Consider the following 20075-nt stretch of genomic DNA (forward strand, 5'->3'; position numbering starts at 1 on the left):
ACTATAAACACAAGCGGGAGAACACTATAAACACACGAGGGGGAACACTATAAACACTGGAGGGAGAACACTATAAACACAGGAGGGAGAACACTATAAACACAGGAGGGAGAACACTATAAACACAGGAGGGAGAACACTATAAACACAGGAGGGAGAACACTATAAACACTAGAGGGAGAACACTATAAACACAGGAGGTAGAACACTATAAACACAGGAGGTTGAACACTATAAACACTGGAGGGAGAACACTATAAACACAGGAGGGAGAACACTATAAACACAGGCGGGAGAACACTATAAACACACGAGGGGGAACACTATAAACACTGGAGGGAGAACACTATAAACACTGGAGGGGGAACACTATAAACACAGGAGGGAGAACACTATAAACACAGGCGGGAGAACACTATAAACACAAGAGGGGGAACACTATAAACACTGGAGGGAGAACACTATAAACACAGGAGGGAGAACACTATAAACACAGGAGGGAGAACACTATAAACACAGGCGGGAGAACAATATAAACACAGGAGGGAGAACACTATAAACACTGGAGGGGGAACACTATAAACACTGGAGGGAGAACACTATAAACACAGGCGGGAGAACACTATAAACACAGGAGGGAGAACACTATAAACACAGGCGGGAGAACACTATAAACACTGGAGGGGGAACACTATAAACACACGAGGGGGAACACTATAAACACACGAGGGGGAACACTATAAACACTGGAGGGGAACACTATAAACACAGGAGGGAGAACACTATAAACACAGGAGGGGGAACACTATAAACACACGAGGGGGAACACTATAAACACAGGAGGGAGAACACTATAAACACAGGAGGGAGAACACTATAAACACAGGAGGGTGAACACTATAAACACAGGAGGGAGAACACTATAAACACAGGAGGGAGAACACTATAATCACAGGCGGGAGAACACTATAAACACTGGAGGGAGAACACTATAAACACAGGAGGGAGAACACTATAAACACAGGCGGGAGAACACTATAAACACACGAGGGGGAACACTATAAACACACGAGGGGGAACACTATAAACACACGAAGGGGAACACTATAAACACAGGAGGGAGAACACTATAAACACAGGCGGGAGAACACTATAAACACTGGAGGGAGAACACTATAAACACAGGAGGGGGAACACTATAAACACTGGAGGGAGAACACTATAAACACTGGAGGGAGAACACTATAAACACAGGAGGGAGAACACTATAAACACAGGAGGGAGAACACTATAAAGACAGGAGGGAGAACACTATAAACACAGGAGGGAGAACACTATAAACACACGAAAGGGAACACTATAAACACAGGAGGGAGAACACTATAAACACAGGAGGGAGAACACTATAAACACTGGAGGGGAACACTATAAACACAGGAGGGAGAACACTATAAACACTGGAGGGAGAACACTATAAACACAGGAGGGAGAACACTATAAACACAGGAGGGAGAACACTATAAAGACAGGAGGGAGAACACTATAAACACAGGAGGGAGAACACTATAAACACACGAAAGGGAACACTATAAACACACGAGGGGGAACACTATAAACACACGAGGGGGAACACTATAAACACTGGAGGGGAACACTATAAACACAGGAGGGAGAACACTATAAACACAGGAGGGGGAACACTATAAACACACGAGGGGGAACACTATAAACACAGGAGGGAGAACACTATAAACACAGGAGGGGGAACACTATAAACACAGGAGGGAGAACACTATAAACACTGGAGTGAGAACACTATAAACACAGGAGGGGGAACACTATAAACACAGGAGGGAGAACACTATAAACACTGGAGGGAGAACACTATAAACATTGGAGGGAGAACACTATAAACACAGGAGGGAGAACACTATAAACACAGGAGGGAGAACACTATAAACACACGAAAGGGAACACTATAAACACACGAAGGGGAACACTATAATAACGTTTCAAAAATATCAAAAACCATTTCAAATAAACAAATTTATATATTAGATGAAATGAGGGCTTAAATGCAAAGCCTTAACAACACAATTACACAATGACTAAGAAAAAAATATTTAATTGGGATGAAATGACCGGTCATTTAAAAAAGACACAAACAACTCAAATGACTGGGAAATGCAATGATATCGGCAATACATATTTATATCTTATCTTATCTTATTAAATACAGACGTAACTTAAAAAAAAAATAATGATAATTAGTATTAATTACGTCTTACTCGTGCTCCTAGGTCCATCTAGTCATGCAAGGTTCTGAACTTCCCATTGTTCTCTGACCAACTAAATGCCACTGTCACGTAGCATAATGAAGCTTAGTATATTTTTAGTTCTCTGCAACCATCTCCATAGCAACGTCAAGGTTGAGTGTCGACAAGCTCTTGCAGCAATCATGCTTTCTTGGAAAATAATTAATTCAATGACCATAAAAGGAGCAGCGAAGATTTAGCTGCGTGAAAGTCGTGGCTTGTTCGCAATTGCAGAGGTTAATCGCTAAAAAGTTTTGGAAGGATAAAGAAACAAGTAAGTTGCAGTTTGAGTTATAGAACCAGAACCATGGCTAGTTTTAGTTGTAGTTATGAGCTTGAACGAAGAGAGTTAACTGGTTTAAGTTTATTGTACAGTGTGTATTTGATTCAATTGATTCCTAGTTCCAGAATCAAAGCTTTGTATTTATTATTCAAGGATTTTCATTGTTTGAATTAATGTATGTATTTGAATCTCTGGCATGATGATCTTATTTAAGTATTCAGTAATTGTTTAAAATAAAAATCTACACTAATTTGTAATATCAGAAACACATTGTCTGATCAACACAATCTCATGGTAACATCAAGACATTGACATTTCTACATGAAGCACTCAAAAACAAAAGACAGTCACAGCTATACTACATTCAAATACAACATTTACACCTACTTACTGAAAAGTTTTTTTTACCTACTAACTGAAAAAGTAATTGTTTTTGTTTTTTTTTGGTTTTGTTTTTGTTTTCCATTCTCCATCTAGTGTCTATTCTGTTCTCATAACGCCTTGAGTCGACGTTAAGTTTGTTAACAGCACTTAATAAAGTGAGTTATTATTGGTTTCTATTTTTAATCTCTTCCGGCTTACACAGTATGATAGTTTATACTCTTCTACAAATAGTTTAAACACAAATACCTATAGGACAAGTCTATCTACTTGGTGCTTCACTCTGAATTCGTAAAAAGTGAGTTTATTTTCGGCAGGCATATTTTCTCCGCAAAGAGAAGCTCTTGAAAAAGAGAAGCCCTGTATGAAACATAGTCATTCCGACCTACATTTTTTTTCCAATCTGCAATCTATTGATACGTACAAAGCAGTGAGAGTTAAGTGTGTGTTCCCTCCCCTTGCTGGAATGTGACCTTCTTATATGGTCACGCCTGAGGTAACAGTGAAACAGATTAAGTCCTTTTTGGGGACAATTTGAGCTTATCTTTTCTCTGGTTGAATGCATGAATGTCGCAATGTAGTCTTTCATATCGCATTTAACCAGTTTTACGATGTGTTTAATGTTTCCTTTGAGGGCGTGTACGAACAGTGTTGGGGTTAATGTAAACAAAAATAACCTGGTCTTTATATTTCATCAACTTTAAGGATAATATGTTCTATTGATTTGTTATTGTAAATTTGGCGTTGAGAATTCCAAATAAACTTTCTTCAGATCAGGAAAAAGAAGAAGAGGCAGACAGAGAAACCGACAACATACACACAAACACACACATATATATTTGCCGTGGGGGGGGGGGAGAGAAAAATCCCCCCCCCTCCGAAAAAAGATCCTGGCCACTCCCATGTTAACCACTGTTATCTTGTTTCATTTACTTTTGTCGTACCCTGTCTTTCCTTCTTTTAAAACATTTTCTTTGAATTTCTATCTGCAAAAACTTTCTACTTCGTTGATTATTGACTATTGATAGGGTTTAAGAGTGCACTTTGTTTTCTTTCTATGTATTGTTCCAGTAGTGGACAAATATAAGCTGGTCGAAAATGTGTTTGCGTAGGCATTTGAAAGACTGCACTCAATCTTAATCTTCGGAATCGAAAACATTAGTATTATGTTCCAGTCACGATCCAGTTCCTTGTTAGTAGTATTATTTACTACTCTAAGCAAGGAGCGCCCATTGTATATCTGCTTTGTAGGTTTGTGTCTTGTTCATTGTCATTTCAATGACTTGTCCCTCTGTCCCTCGCCTTTAAATACAAGTGTGTGTATGCTTGTTCAAGTCTCTTGTATTTACCTTAATACTTGACTATCTTTCCCTCATTGCTTGGGCCAGATGGATCTATAATCTACGGTCTATAATCTATGTTCTATAATCTATGGTCTATAAGCTACGGTCTATGGTCTATAAGCTATGGTCTATAATCTATAATCTATGGTCTATAATCTATAATCTATGGTCTATAATCTATGGTCTATAAGCTACGGTCTATGGTCTATAAGCTATGGTCTATAATCTATAATCTATGGTCTATAAGCTTTGGTCTATAATCTATGGTCTTTAATCTAAGGTCTATAATCTAAGGTCTATAATCTATGGTCTATAATCTATAATCTATGGTCTATAATCTATGGTCTATAATCTATGGTCTATAGTCTATGGTCTAGTACAAACTTTCATAGTTCTCTCCTTCTCCACAAGTCTCTGAGAAGAAAAATGGAATTCAACTAAGCGCAACTCAAATTTGATGTTTGGTAAGTGTACGATATTATTGTAACTGTAACCTCCCTTGAAAACATAAAGCGCATGATAAGTCTTTAAATTCGCCTCTAAATAAACGAGAAATAATTTTAAAAAAATACATACAAATAAACCTGAATTTATAAGTAGAAAAAAATGTTCACTAATACAAACACATACACTGACAAACGAATAAACAAACAAACAAACGACAATAAAAATCGTGACTTCGAGACTTAGCATTGCATTGGTGCTAAGGGCGTGAAGCCCACAGGTCAACAATTATGCAATGTGAGCAGCCCAACAGACAGACTTCATTACTATCCCCAAGCCATGTGTCCGGTATCTCGGGCTAGCTACTCTGCCTCGCTGTGGCGCCCGGGTGGAAACGGTAGTGAGAGGGGACAACTAGTCCAAAAGGGTAGCAAGACAAGACTCCCGTGGAGGGTGCCTAAGATGGTGTGAGAGCATCCTCATTGCAATGTGCGGGGTTGTAAAAGAGCTCCCACAGCCATTGCCGAAATCCAGGCGTAGTCCCTCGAGGGGACGTTGCATAAATGGCGTTTCCCGCACGGTTAACCTGGTAGAGTAAAGGAATATGGCGGGGGGTCATTTCTCTAGTCTGCGAGTCCGGAGTGTCTGAGTCACTGGAAGTCAATTTAAACACGAATTTAACCCCAAGTCTGATCCCCCGTCAGACAGAACAGTGTATAGGAGGTGTACACAGTTCATTCAGGCCGGTGAGAGGGAGCTCTTGTTCGCTTTTGCTTACCTTAGGGTTCCAAGTGCAATGCACAACTCTACACAACAATTTCATGTGTGACCGGTATCAACCGGAGCATGAGTCAATAGAATTGTCGTACAGATACCTCCCCCCCCCCCCAAAAAAAAAAAAAAAAACCAACACATGGGTTTAAATCTGAGAAACTTGTGTCTGTATCTATCTATCTATCTATCTATTTATCTATCTATCTATCTATCTATCTATCTATCTATCTATCTATCTATTACGTAGTCCTATATATTTAAACTTTCTTTGCTATCAGTCTGTCCTTCTCTCAATTGGATGTATCAAATAATTACACTTTGAAGCCTACCATCAACCCATTCTAAATTACCTCTAATAGAACATTACAATAAAATTAAAAATGTGTAAATTTCACATTTTAACCCCTTAAGTACCAATTAGTGTATTGGCCTTTTGAAATGTTTCTTCAATATGACTACCCCCCCCCCCTCTTTTCCCTACCTTCCCCTAACCCGAGCATAGAAACCTAGAAATTCTTTTAGAAAGCAGGCCACGTGCAAACAAATACATCGGGACTATTCATTGGTCTACCGTGTGATAACCCAATGTTGGTCTGTTTGGTAGAGTCGGTCTGTTTGGGGAGTAAGTCTATTGGTACGGCTTCCTGTGTTCTCAAACTGGCAATGTAAACATACACGAGAGCAGTTGACCTTCCTAATCTTTTGTGTCTTGTCACAGATGGAGTAAAAAGTAATCCCCCCGCTCCTTGAAAAACGTTTGGGACGAAGTTACCAGGGAAGAACGTTCTCCGATTTGGGGGGAAATTTTTTATTTGTTTTTAGATATTTACTTTTGATGGTTGAGAAGTGCGACACCTCTGTTTGACCTGTCCTCTTTTCGGCCCCACGCTAAGCTACTTTGGGTGGACTTCCTCTTGTCACCTGTCGTCATTTTGTGCTTGTTACATTAAAATTGGGCGGTGAACGTATTTTTTTAAATAGTACTTTAGAAGATAAGTCCGATGCCAATATTCAATGTATACAGAAGATCCTGAAACAAACTCTTCTCTTGTAAATATAGATTTACTAATTGAAAGTTCTCGTAGCGGAAACAAAAGTACATATTTTTCATGTCTAACTCACTTTCTTGAAAAATTGACTATTCTGTCTAGAAACTCGAATCTTCGAGAAAGCAATATGTCAATAAGCTTTCTGTTTGTTTACACTTCTCTTGCAGCAGTGTTGTTGTTTTTATATTATTTAGGCCTTTTTAGTCAATTTTTTTACAAACACTAATTTATATATGTCTCAGGTATTGAAATTAATGTAATATAGTATTAAAACAAAATTAATTAATTACGAATTATTGATTAAATAATTAATTATTTCATTTTTATTATTGATTTATGTGTTGTCAAGGAGCATAAGCTTGTATGCAAAATTTGATGAGTAGACGTGGTTGAGAAATTGGATTGCGAAAATCTAAATATACATGAAAGATACAGAGTGAGTTGTAAAAAAAAAAAAGCCCAATGTAAATCTTTGCGAATAAACACATAACTACGACAGAAACTTGACTTTACAAATTATTTTTGTAGGAATTTATTTACTGGAATGTAGCGTATATATATATAAGCAGGCATGTGTAGTTTTATATATAAAAGTATGAATCTATTTAGATCTATGTAGGTTTGAGCAGATCTTTATTAACAAATCTAATTTTTAAGTAGATCTTTGAAATTTTTTTTTTAATTGCCACCCATTTCTATTTCATACGAATGTTGAATTAAAAAAAAAGACATAAAAGTGTTTGAATCTGTTTTTCCATTTCAGGAGCCATACATCCAAGATGTCTGTAGTGTGAAGTGGTTCAAGTCTATTGCAAGAAAACGACAAGATAAATATACAGTACAGACATTCACTTCGGATAACCACAAGAAAAATAAAAATGTGAACATTATGTCTTGCAGCCATGCCCTTGTGTTCCGTAACCCTAGTTCTATACAGATATTGTTATTTGTGTGTGGTCCAGTTCATGGGTGAATATGGACGAGAAATAAGAAGTGAACATAGCAATTAGGAAAATGAACAAGAAATATGGGTGTGAACTAGGACGGTGGAGTTTCAATACAAAGATTACTAAGTAAACAAAAAGAGTTGTTGTTTTTTTCTTTCCAGACGTTCAATTTTGTCTACCACTTTAAAAAAAAAATCCTTTTAGATGGTGCATCTTTCATGCTCAGCGCGCTATACTTTAATATCCTCCGTGGAGCAGGGGGTGTCTGGGAGTAGTTTCCTTGCTGCCCCGGAAGATGCGGACAAATATTCAGGTCGCTATTGGGATTGCGTAGTCACGTGAAACACTGCACACATTCTTAATATTCAAGATGAGGGACATTACCATTAGTATTATTACTGTGACTTATGTCTAATATATGATTACAACTTTTTATTAGGTAATGTTCAAGTTAGACATATTAAAGTAAATATAGAGGACGGCCTATAATCATAAAAGACAATGCTTTTAAAAGTATAATTAATTCAAGCACTTAAAACTTATTGTCAATGGTCAACTAGGTAACAGTTATGTACGAGAATGTCTATAATGTATTAACACTGTCTGGATAGCGTAATAGTCTATTCAAGAGTCGACGTCCATTACAGAAGTGAAAAAGATCTCACGGTATTGATTTCTGAGATCTAGATGACGGAAGTGCTTGTAACATAATAGACAGGTATTAGCTTAACGCCTTAGACAGTTCAATATGAATGTTCTGTTGATATCAACTTTCACCGAAGGCAATTAGCTCCGTGACGAGTTTCTATTAGAATCTAGCAATATGCAAACAATAAAAAGGTTTTCACTCGATTGGAATTAGGAAGTGACATTGGTATAAGCTGATAGACCCCCTCTGTCGATGTCGTGCGGTCACGTGTCAACAGGCTTGGTTAAAGATTATTGTTTCTTTAAGAGATAACAGTTTTGAAGTTACTGCTTTTATTTCTACATGGTAGTTTATTTTTTTCGCTTTAAATAATTTAATGTAAAACATTTCTTTCTCCTTTACAAATATTCCATTGCTTGGCTAAGTTACGTCTAGTTCTAGTTCTTACCAAGCTTCTATCAGCTCTCATTCTTTCTGTCTGGCTGAAAACTTGTACAGGTTAGTTCTTTTACTTCCCCCTCTCGGACTCAGTTGAAACTTTGCACAATTATACGGTGTCGATGACAACACATGAATCAGTACACAAAAATTAATCTATTAGTTCATTAATTAATGTTGTTGTTTTTTTAAAGAAAAAAAATGGAAATAAATATTGCAGTATTAACAGTTATTACGCGGTTCTTTATATTTTGTTATAGGCCTATATATTTTTAAAAGTATTATTTAATATTTTGTTTGTTTGTTGTTCTTGTTTTGTTATTAATTTTTTTTTTACCAAAAAAAATGTTCCGGCAAAATTTTCCACGGATTGATCTAACGTTTACTAACCCACAACTAATCCGCCTCGGATGGACACATTTGTAAGTATATAAAAGATGGACTGACAAATTTGAAATCCAGAGATAAAACGTCGCATTTACTTCGTATCGTCATGTACTTTAAAATAAAATTGAAGATACTAGAAAGTTCATGTGCGTTTCTGAATGGGATGGAAAGAGCGGAGAAATAGAGAGAGGTGCAATCTCAGCTCTGGACTGTCAATGGTCCCGTGTTTGAACTATGCCCTCAGCCGGACCCAAGTCCTATGGGAGGTTTGGGCTAGGATGTAATAATCTTCAATTCTGAAGGAACACCCTGAACCAGTTAAACAAAGAAATATAACAAACTTTAAGAGCTTCATATATTGGATCATTAGAACGTTTAAACCAATGATTATTGTTACGGCCCCTAGTATATATCTGTTTCATGACGTGGTGCGGTCCCCTCGAAACTTTCGCACAAAGTGCAGAAGAGATTCAGTTCCCTTGGACTCGAAACGCATATTGAAAATTATAAGCCGTCAATTTTTTAAACTTTGAGATGACTGACCACACTGAATTAGTCGAGCCATGCCCGTTATGCCGAAAGTGTTTATTAATGGCACACCACTGTTTTGAGAAATAGACAACCGTCAGGCTAAAACCAACAGAGCTTCCCCATACCAACAGAGCTCAGTCTCTATAAAGCAGTTGTGTACGGCTCTTAGATCTGACTACCTTATACGAGGCTTCTAAAGTTCCTCTAATGTGTAGCTGAAAGGCATTAAAAAAAAAACTTGGTTACAAAAAGGCTTGAGTTCGAAACCGGACTCGTGCTGAATTTTTTTTTTTGGTGAGCGCCTGAGGGTAGCACAGAAACCTTATCCCCCCTCCTCCTCAGGCCCACAAAAGAGATTGGATCCTAACTCGCTGTGCATGCTATGGCAGGGCACTATACAACAGTAATTCAAAGAAGACAAAATACTGAAAAGGTAGCTACGCTCCATAATGGGCATACCCTAGACTACCTAACACAGCGATGTCCAAACTACTGCGCGCGGGCCAGATCCGGCCCGCGACGTGCTTCTATCCGGCCCGCCAAAACATTGGAACAAAACGTAAAAAAAAAATTACAAAATTAAAATGTTGAAAAAATATTCTCTTGAAGTTAGGATTGTAACCCTTTCTTGGAGGATTTCCACCTTTAGGATTGTTATTCTAACATTTATAGACAACATTTGTTTAATTGTAAGTACACAAGTGTTGTTGTTTTTTTTTCAATGGCGATAAAACTTGACAGCCATTTTTAATTCTTGGACAATTCCGCTACTATCTTGAGTTAGCCGTGTCCTTGACACCTTGTGTGTGCAACACAAAGCATCATTAATGCATCAATTAGGGTCGTTTTCTTTTGATGTCATAGCGATTGGCACCGTAGTGTTGAACGTGTAATAAAGTGGGAGAGCCTAAGAAACGAAAAGTGGACTCTGGATGTAGAAACTTTCAAGAAAACTGGACAGATCTTTACTTTTTTTGTGGAATATGATAGTAAGCCAACATGATTGATTTGTAAAGAAAGTGTGGCTGTTTATAAAGAACATAACATTAAAAGGCATTATGAAGCCAAACACATAAACACATATGGTGGCATTCTTGGTTGGATCCGCGAAGACAAGATTGTCAAGTTACGACTAGAGATTGTGGGGTTGACGAGAATATTTAACAAAAGGAAACAAGAAAATGAGTCGGCGATAAGGGCCAGCTACAGAATTGCTCACATTTTAGGTAGAGCGATGAAGACTTTTTCCGATGGCGAATGTGTAAAAAAAAAGTGCTTGCTAGCAGTGATGGAAGAAATGTGTCCTGAAAAGCAGAATGCAATAGAAGCTGTCAGCCTTTCTCGCATGACAATTACAATGCGAGTGGAAGATTTGGGTGAAAATCTCCATTCAAAATTAAAAGAGCAGCAGAATTCGAAATGTTTTCTATTGCCGCTGACGTGTCCACTGACATAACTGATACTGCACAACTCTTAGTATTTATTCGCGGTACAAACAGCAATTTTGATATAACAGAGAAGTAAGTAGCTATGAGGAGCATGCATGGGACTACACCTGGAGGTGCTAGATGGCGCTAGAAATATGGTTGGATGTTGCAGCGGACTGACAGTAAGAGTTATTTTAAAAGTTGTTGAGTCAAATGGAACTGAACTTCTGCGGCTTTACTGCATCATTCACCAACAAAATCTCTGTGAAAAGGTTTTGAATCTGGACCATGTGATGATGATTGTGCTCAACACTGTACATTTCATCAAATCAATGAACGTTGATTCACATAACTTTCAAAGATTTTCTGACAGAAATACAGTCCTAATATGAAGACGTTCTATTTCACAGTGAAGTGCGGGGCTGCTTAAGCCGAGGAAAGGTAATAACATATTTTTTTTATTTGAGACACGAAATTGAAATATTTATGACGGAAAAATCAAAACAAGTGCCACAACTGAAGGACCCCTCATGGTTGTGTTTTTTTTTTTATGCGACATCACATCACATCTAAATGAACTCAAGACCAAAGTACAGGGGAAAGTCAAAATGATTTCGCATGTGTATGCAGACATAAGCGCTTCCCAAACAAATTTTAACATTCAACAGGCGGAAAAGGTGCATCTTGTCCACTCTCCAAACTGTGCCACTCTTCAAAATGATAAGCAGCTAAATATGTCTTTCCCAAAAGAAAGGATGATCCAACTTTTGAGGCTCTTGATGGGTAATTGCAGTTAATTTTTTTGGATTTTCATAACTTAAACAAATCTTTTTGAAAATCCTTTTGCTGCCGATGTATCAAGTGCCCTGACAGATCTGCAACTGGAACTGATTGACTTACAAAGCTAGACATCCCTGCTTGACAAATTTCAAGTGATGCAAACTATTGACTTCTACTCCATGTTACCTGCAGAAATTTTCCAGATCTTCGAGAGCAAGCGCTAAGGATGATCACAATGTTTACAAGCACTTATTTGTGTTGACAAACTATTCTTGGTGTTTCACCTATGCAGCTAGATATTCAGAAGATGGTTTTGGATAAACTTCATGTATCGCATTAATTTATGTAAGTAGGTCCACAAATAAAACTAGTAAGGCCAATGCCGAAAATTAAAATGGCCCGCAGACCAAGTGAGGTTGGGCATCACTGACCTAACAAATAAGTTTCTTCTAAATCCGGTATGGACAGTATTCGTCGTACCCTATAAAGTTACTATGACGATTGGTCTCAATTGGAACCTTGGATGACCGCATGCCAAAGCCGTTTTAAGGAAGACAGCGTTACAGTGGTGCCTCAGGAAGCGTTTTAAAGATCAGACAAAATATGTGAGTCGCAAATCTGCCAATTTGCGCGAAATACTGCACTCATCTTTAATCTTAATCTTTTTTTTTGATAACACTCCTATCCAGAAGGCAGTATCAAGGTTATTAGGTTCCCTTTCAGACTTACAAATCTATAGGCAGATAATGTTAAGCTCATCTGATTCTATAGCCATTAACTAACGTTTCTGTCATGTGGTTAGCACAATGACCAATCACTTTTACGTTCACCAACTTATACCAGGTACCCATTTGAGTTAACTCAAGGTGTACTAAAAAACACATTTCGAAATCTCAGATCTCACCGAAATTCGATTCCTTGGCTCGAAAGGCGTGTGTAACCACACATCCTTCAGACTTTCAGTAACAAGGACCAACCATTCCTATTATCAAGGACCCTTTCTTTGTCAACCTTTCACTTCTCAAAAATTAGCTACGCCCTCGACTTGAGTGTAAGCCACAAAGGATGTCATTTAGCCAAACGTGGCACAGAGGTTGTGGATTATTCATGACAGTGACCAAGAAGTGACACACCAAACATCCACCCGCTAAAGTAAAACCAGCGTCTAGCAGTACAGGTATTGAATAACATGAATTCAAACAGGGATTTGTGTACTGCGCATGTTTGTGCGTGTTTGCATATGGTTTATCTTTAATAGCATGAATCAACCCATTGTGCGTCTCCGTATGTGCAAGCTTGTGCCTCATTGCTGTTGTACTGGCAGGGCCGGCCTTAGACATAGGCAAACTGGGCAGTCGACTAGGGCCTCCGATTGGTGGGGTCCTTGCAATGACTCAAAAAAGAATTAAAGAATAAAATTGCGAAACTTGGTTCAAATCTCAAACATAGCAGAACTCTATGACTCGTCTGTTATTGTAGATCTAAGTCTACAATGATTCAATAAGCCCCACGGAACGCTATGCAAATTGCACTATATGAATCTATTTTATTTGTTGTTTCAGATAAAGATGAAGGAAGGATTAATTGCGTAATTTTATTTTTTTCTTTCTTTTTAGCGGCCTCCGAAAGGGGAAAAGACGCTATTAGTTTTGTGTGACCTGTCTGTCCGTCTATTCGTCCGTCCTTCCTGTTTAGATCTCAGAAACTAGAAGAAAAAATGAAAATCGAACATCATGATATTTTAGATAATTCAAAGTTCTGATGCAACGGCTACATTTTTCTTTTCCGAAAGTGAACCATTTAATTTTTAAAATTATATATGCAAGCAGAGTTTTCAAAAAAAATTACACTATTCTTAAATGAAAAACTTCAGGGGAGGTAAGTCTTTTAAAAGGTCACAGACTTTTTCATTAATAAATCAAGCTTCATTCATAGATTCGCGCTTTGGTACAAAAATTTTGCATCTAAGGTCACAATTGAAAAAGTAATAATGGATCATTATAAAATAGATTTTCCATTTATTAACTAACTCATGGAATAGAATACTAATTCAAATGTTGTTTTTAAAAAGAATTTTCTTGGGGGAGCTACCACTTTCTACCAAGCGCGTCCCCAGGTGGCGGATAGGGGAAAGACCCTTAGATATAAGGGTTAGCTGTAAATAGCAAATAAACAGCCGCGGACCAACTGGTTTGCAGTCATGGAGGATGAGGTGAAGTATTCCAGTGGTAAGAATATTTACTAAAAACATCTCAGAAATCCAGGGAAATGATTGCAAAAAGCGAGTATAGGGCGCTCTAACTCTAAACACGGGTAGATGAAACCCGTTAGCTAGGGATAGCAATTCATCTAGGAGAGAAAACTCCGAAAATAAACACCTGCTGCCTTGCAGATGATCTTGGATGATCAAAGGCTATGGGAGCACACCCAGAAAGAAAAGCAGGCTGAAGTCGGAGTCAATGGGCCTCCTGGCGCATAACACATTGACACGCAACCTCATCTATGTTGGAGTTCAGTAACGATTCTAATAGATGTGGCGTCCTGCCTGTGGAATCCCGCCGGGCAGGTAGGGGGCCGGGCTCTCCGCCTCGAAGGAGCCCACACAAGCGAGCTGGTGGTTCTTCTATCTCTGCCTGTGGAGCCAGGAGCAGGGACAAGAAAGTAAATACTACTGGCCAACACTCCAAGACCAAAAGTCTAAAAATCTTACAATGGAACGCAGAGGGCATCCAAAAGAAAAAAGAAGCTCTAAAAATATTTCTGCATGAGAAAGAAATTGATGTAGCTTGCATCCAAGAAACTCATTTGAACAGTAATCTATGTTTCTCCATTAGAGGCTACACCTGCATCAGACAAGATAGAGAAATCAGACCCAAAGGAGGAATCCTCACCCTCATTAAAAATGACATCCCTACCATAGACATAACTATGCTCAACTCCTCAGAATCAGAAATAATGGGAACTAAGTTAATTCTCCCAGATGGAAACATTAATCTATTTAACTGCTACTTCCCACCTGACACGGAAATAGAGATTGACCACATACAAATACCTGACCAAGAAGACTGTCTAATCTTAGGAGATATGAATAGTCACTCTCAGAGCTGGGGATACCCAGACCTAAATGCCAGGGGAGAAGAAATTGAAGAATGGCAAGCAGAGAACAGACTTATCTTGCTTAATAAACCTGAGGACAATCCAACCTTTTTTTCAAGAGCCTGGCTAACATCAACCACTCCAGATCTAGCCTTTGCAACAGACAACTTATCCAAAAAGTGCACCAGAGAAGTTGCAGACCAGCTAGCCACCAGTGACCACAGACCCATATTGATCAGTATCGATACCTCCTTCAAAATATCAGAAAACTCCACCATCCCCAGATGGAACTACAAAAAAGCCAACTGGCACCTATTCTCAAAGCTCACAGACCTATACACAACTTCAATAAACTGCAAATCAAACCAGGTTAATAAGTAATTCTCAGCTTTCTCCAAAGCAATCCTCCTAGCAGCTAAGGAATCAATTCCTAGAGGAGCAAGAAAAGATTATATCCCCAACTGGTCTGATCACCTTCAACAACTCCACAATGCCACTATTGAAGCCAGAAACACAGTAGAAAATAACCCTTGTATAGAAAATAACATAAATCTAAAAGCAGCTAACGCAGTTTTCAGGAAAAATTACCTTTCCGCCATGAGGAAAAGTTGGCATGAAAAAACAGAACAACTAAACGTAGAGAGAGATGGCCACAAACTCTGGCGTATAGTCAAATGTCTCAACCAGGAAGAAAACAGAACAACTCCTATAGTAATAGAAAAGGACAACAAACCCCTGAAAGGCCAAGAAGCAGCAAATGAATTCATTAAGTTTTTCCAAAGCGTAGGACAAATACAAATTAATGAAAGTAGAAATAAAGATGTAAACTCAGAAATCCAAGATAAAATTAAAGAAAACAATCCAGCTTACTCCTTGGGAATGACCACTAATCTTAAAATGAAGGAACTAGATGAATCCCTAAAAGTCCTCAAACCAAAACAAGCCCCGGGCCCAGACAAAATATCAAATGACATGCTTCTTCACTTGGGTCCTCAAGCCAAAAGAAAACTGCTACAATTATTCAATGCTAGCTGGAAATCTGGCAGAATTCCAAACATCTGGAAAAAAGCCATTATGATCCCTATAATAAAGCACGGCAAACCAAGAAATAAACTGGATAGCTACCGTCCCATCAGCCTCACTAGCTGTACTTGCAAACTGATGGAAAGAGTGATAAATAGAAGGCTGACATGGATCCTTGAGTCAAATGACCTACGCACTGAAGTCCAGGCTGGCTTTAGAAAAGGCAGATCAACAGAAGATCAAATTGCCTTCATCACACAAGAAATAGAAGACGGCTTTCAAGAAAAGAAACCAACAATTGTGTGGGTTGACTTAGAAAAAGCATTTGACATCTCATATCCCACAGAATGTACAACTGGATAAAGGAATACCTAAATAACAGAAAAGCCTTAGTTTGCATGCAAGGACAAAGAAGCCACACAGTGGGTATAAAAATTGGCGTCCCCCAAGGAGGAGTCCTATCCCCAACACTTTTTCTAATATTCATAAACGATCTAAATCAAAACCTACCCAAAAAAGTTAAAAGCAGCATGTATGCAGATGACCTTTCCTTAATTAGCACAGAAGAATATGTAGGAACATCGAAATTTCGATTACAAGATGGTCTTGATAAACTCAATAATTGGTCCAAAGACTGGGGCATGTCCATTAACACAAAAAAGACAACATATACCATATTCTCACTGTCAACAAAACAACAAACAATAAAATTAACATTAAATAAGAAAGCTTTAGAAAAAAATGACAGCCCTACTTATCTTGGAGTCACCTATGACCCGAGACTAACCTGGAAAAACCAAATAGATAAAACACAGAGTAAAGGCATCCAGAGACTATCCCTCTTGAAAAAATTAGCTGGCACAGATTGGGGAGCTAATCACAACATCCTGAAAAAGACCTATACCAGTTATGTAAGACCTGTACTAGAATATGGTGCCACAGCATGGGGCTCAGCAGCCCAAACCAACCTAAGAAAAATAGACAAGTTTCAAAATATTGGTCTAAGGATAATGACAGGAGCAATCAAAACAACACCCATAAGAGCTATCGAGGAAACCGCTGCCCTGATTTCTCTGGATGAAAGAAGAGAAATAAAAATCCTTTCCCAATTCGCTAAATTGGAAACCTTGGAGAGGCACCCACTCAGTACAAAAATCCACAAAACTGGCACAAAAAACCGTCTCAAAAGGACCAATTTCATACAGGAATCTCTTAACCTAAAAAAGAAACACCAACTTGAAAAAATTACTCTGGAATCCTCGATACACTATAATAAATCTCCACCCTAGGACGAAAGCCCTCTTCCTACTATAAGGGACCATATTGAAAACATAAAAAGAAAATCTGATTACAGACCAACAGAGCTCAAGGAAATAGTGAACTGTTTTCTACATACCAATTACCCTAGCAATCAGTGGATCAGAGTTTACACGGATGGCTCATCCCATAAAGCCACCACACATGGAGGAGCTGGAATACTTATCGAATGGCCAGATGGAGGAAAACTAGAAAAATCCATTGCAACTGGAGAGCTCTCTGACAGTCACAGAGCAGAAAGGGAAGCACTAGCACTAGCTGCTACCATGCTAGCAAATCATCCAAGTTCCCCTCACAGTCAGATTGTCTTTCTAACAGACGCGAAAACAACCCTCCAAAGCTTGCAAAACTCTGATTCCCCTTATATTAAAAACCTCAGAACAGCACTTATAAAGCTCAACAACAACAGCAAAAAAAAAACAGCTCACAAACAACTAGCAGGAAATGAGAAGGCGGACACACTCGCCAAGAGTGGGAGAACAAACTCACAAGTAAACTCTGCACTCTATCCAGAAGAAATGAAGAAATTAATTGTACATTAAATAAATGAGAAATGGACGAGCTCTCATCCAAATCACAAGAAAGATGACGCTTACTATAAGCTATCCCGACAAGACCAACGTCTAATCTTTCGACTCAGGACCGGACACAACAGAATGCGACAACACATGTTCCGGAAGCTCAAAATTGGAACCAGTGAAATCTGCCCATGTGGAGTATCACCAGAAAATGCCGACCACGTCCTCCAAAACTGCTCTCTCTACCAAGAGGCCCGTATAAGACATTAGCCCCAAATCACCCCAATAGAAAGAAAACTGTATGGAGAGCTCCCTGATTTGGAAACCACTGCGCAGTTCATCTCATGTATTGGTCTAGTCATATGAACACTCCAACATAACAATGAGAACGATGAAGAAGAAGAAGAAAAAAAGAATTTTAATAAGAACTTCGTTTCAATTGCAAGTTTAAAAAAAAAACGAATTAGTTTTTTAGGGCGCAGTTTTCAGATATCCTCATTAGGCTATACACTTGACAACAATCTAAATTACAATTAATAGAGGCCAGACACAGATCTAGATTTAGATTTAATTGTATTAAACAATTTGAACAAAATTTACATTTATGATGCATTAAGAAAATAGTTTATCTTCTAATAGCTTAGGGGTGCATATTATTTATTATGTAAGCAGTAGTTTCACATCAAGAAGTGAATCTGATGCGAACAGCAAAAGTGCACTATAACCCAATAACTAATCCTGATCATAATATTGACCTAGATCTAGCTCTAGTAGATCTAGATTTTATTTCTAGATTTCTTGATCTAGTCTAGATTCTAGTCTGGATTAGACTATAGATTTAGTTCTTCTTCTTTATCTAGAGCAGTGGTTCCCAAACTTTTTTATCTCGTAGACCCCTTGCCATGTTTTCTGCTTTTCGGTAGACCCCCTGCCAGTGGCGTAGCAAGGTACCTCCTCCAGCCAATAAGACAAATGTGTGACAAAAATGAGTAATCTAAATGCAAAGACATTCTGATGTAAAGATCGTACCTTTTTTTAAAAAAATAAGTTATTCGAATGGATGGTTTTAAGGTCATACGATGTGAATGAGTGGGCATTGCATCATATTGGTTTCAAAATCAACCACCACTAGAAAACAAAGAAACAAACTTCGAATGGATGGTTTTGAGGTCATACGATGAGAATGTATGGGCATTGGCATCGTATTGGTTTCAAAATCAACCAACGCTGGAATCCGCTATCGGAATAATTTAAATAGGCACTCGCTGAACCTCCAAGAAAACTTTTAACATCTATATTTCATTTAGTATGGGGATCCAACCCAGGACTTGTGTGACAGGCTCGAGCTAAATGGGAGATGGCATAAACACGGCTTGGTGTTGGACCGAATTGATGTTGGAAATCAAGTGTCAGTGCTTATTGTGACTGAATTAGAGACAGTCTTATAAGTGCACATTCTTAAAAGCACGGGATAAAACGATATTATTAATTAATATCTATTCGTTTTAAGACAAACTAGAAAGTAATATGTAAGCATGTAGTTTAAATATTGGACTATTAGTGTTAAGTTAAATTTTAATTTAGGTGATGGCCAGATGTATACGACGTAACCACTGCCTGCTACATAAGTAAATATCACACCAGTACTGCGAGGACTATAGGACGTAACCACTGCCTGCTACACAAGTAAATATCACACTAGTACTCCGGGTTCAAGAACATCTTGATGGGCTCCTCTCTAGCCAATAAGATAAATTTAGTGTGTGACAAAAAATGAGTAAACTAAATGTAACTAAATGTTACACTAAACTAAATGTAAAGACATTCCAATGTAAAGATCGTACCTTTTCTTTAAAAAAAAGTAATTATGTCATAACGTTTGATTCAGTTAGGACTGCATATAAGTAATAGTGTCTTAAAAGTCAATGTTTTTACAACTTCTTAACAGAGTTAAACTACTTAAAAGTGTTTCAAATGAACAAACAAATGTTCTTCCTAAGTTCTAATGTGGGCTCCAACTGGCCTTGAGGCATGGGCCCAAGCGTAATGAGCTCCTTCGCGACATGGTTGCTACGCCACAGATCTGGGCCCCTATTGCTTGTGGGCCCGGGTTCATTTAAACCCCTTCGCGCCATGGATGCTACGCCACTGCCCCCTGCTTAACTTATATTGCATTTTTGCAAATTCATCAACTCCATTTTTTAAAACTAATTTCTAACTGTAGTGGGTGTAAGAATGAAAAATAGAGATTTATCTTTTTTTATTCATAAAATTCAAATTTAAACCAATTAAAATAACAATTAATATTTTTTTACTGGAATCACCAAAACACACTGGAAATGTTGTCTTTTTTGTACGTCTATTATCCGTTGC

General features: G+C 38.1%; 1 long non-coding RNA gene across 1 annotated transcript in view; it reads left to right on the forward strand.

The window, feature by feature from the left end:
• LOC129923398 (uncharacterized) overlaps window positions 1-7660 on the forward strand; it is a 39621-nt gene extending 31961 nt beyond the window's left edge. The window contains exon 3 of the long non-coding RNA XR_008775357.1: window positions 7353-7660. This is a non-coding gene — a long non-coding RNA (uncharacterized LOC129923398). The remainder of the gene's footprint in view (window positions 1-7352) is intronic.
• The last annotated feature ends 12415 nt before the right edge of the window (window positions 7661-20075 follow it).

This window comes from Biomphalaria glabrata, chromosome 16 (assembly GCF_947242115.1).
Source record: "Biomphalaria glabrata chromosome 16, xgBioGlab47.1, whole genome shotgun sequence".
Taxonomy (NCBI): domain Eukaryota; kingdom Metazoa; phylum Mollusca; class Gastropoda; family Planorbidae; genus Biomphalaria; species Biomphalaria glabrata.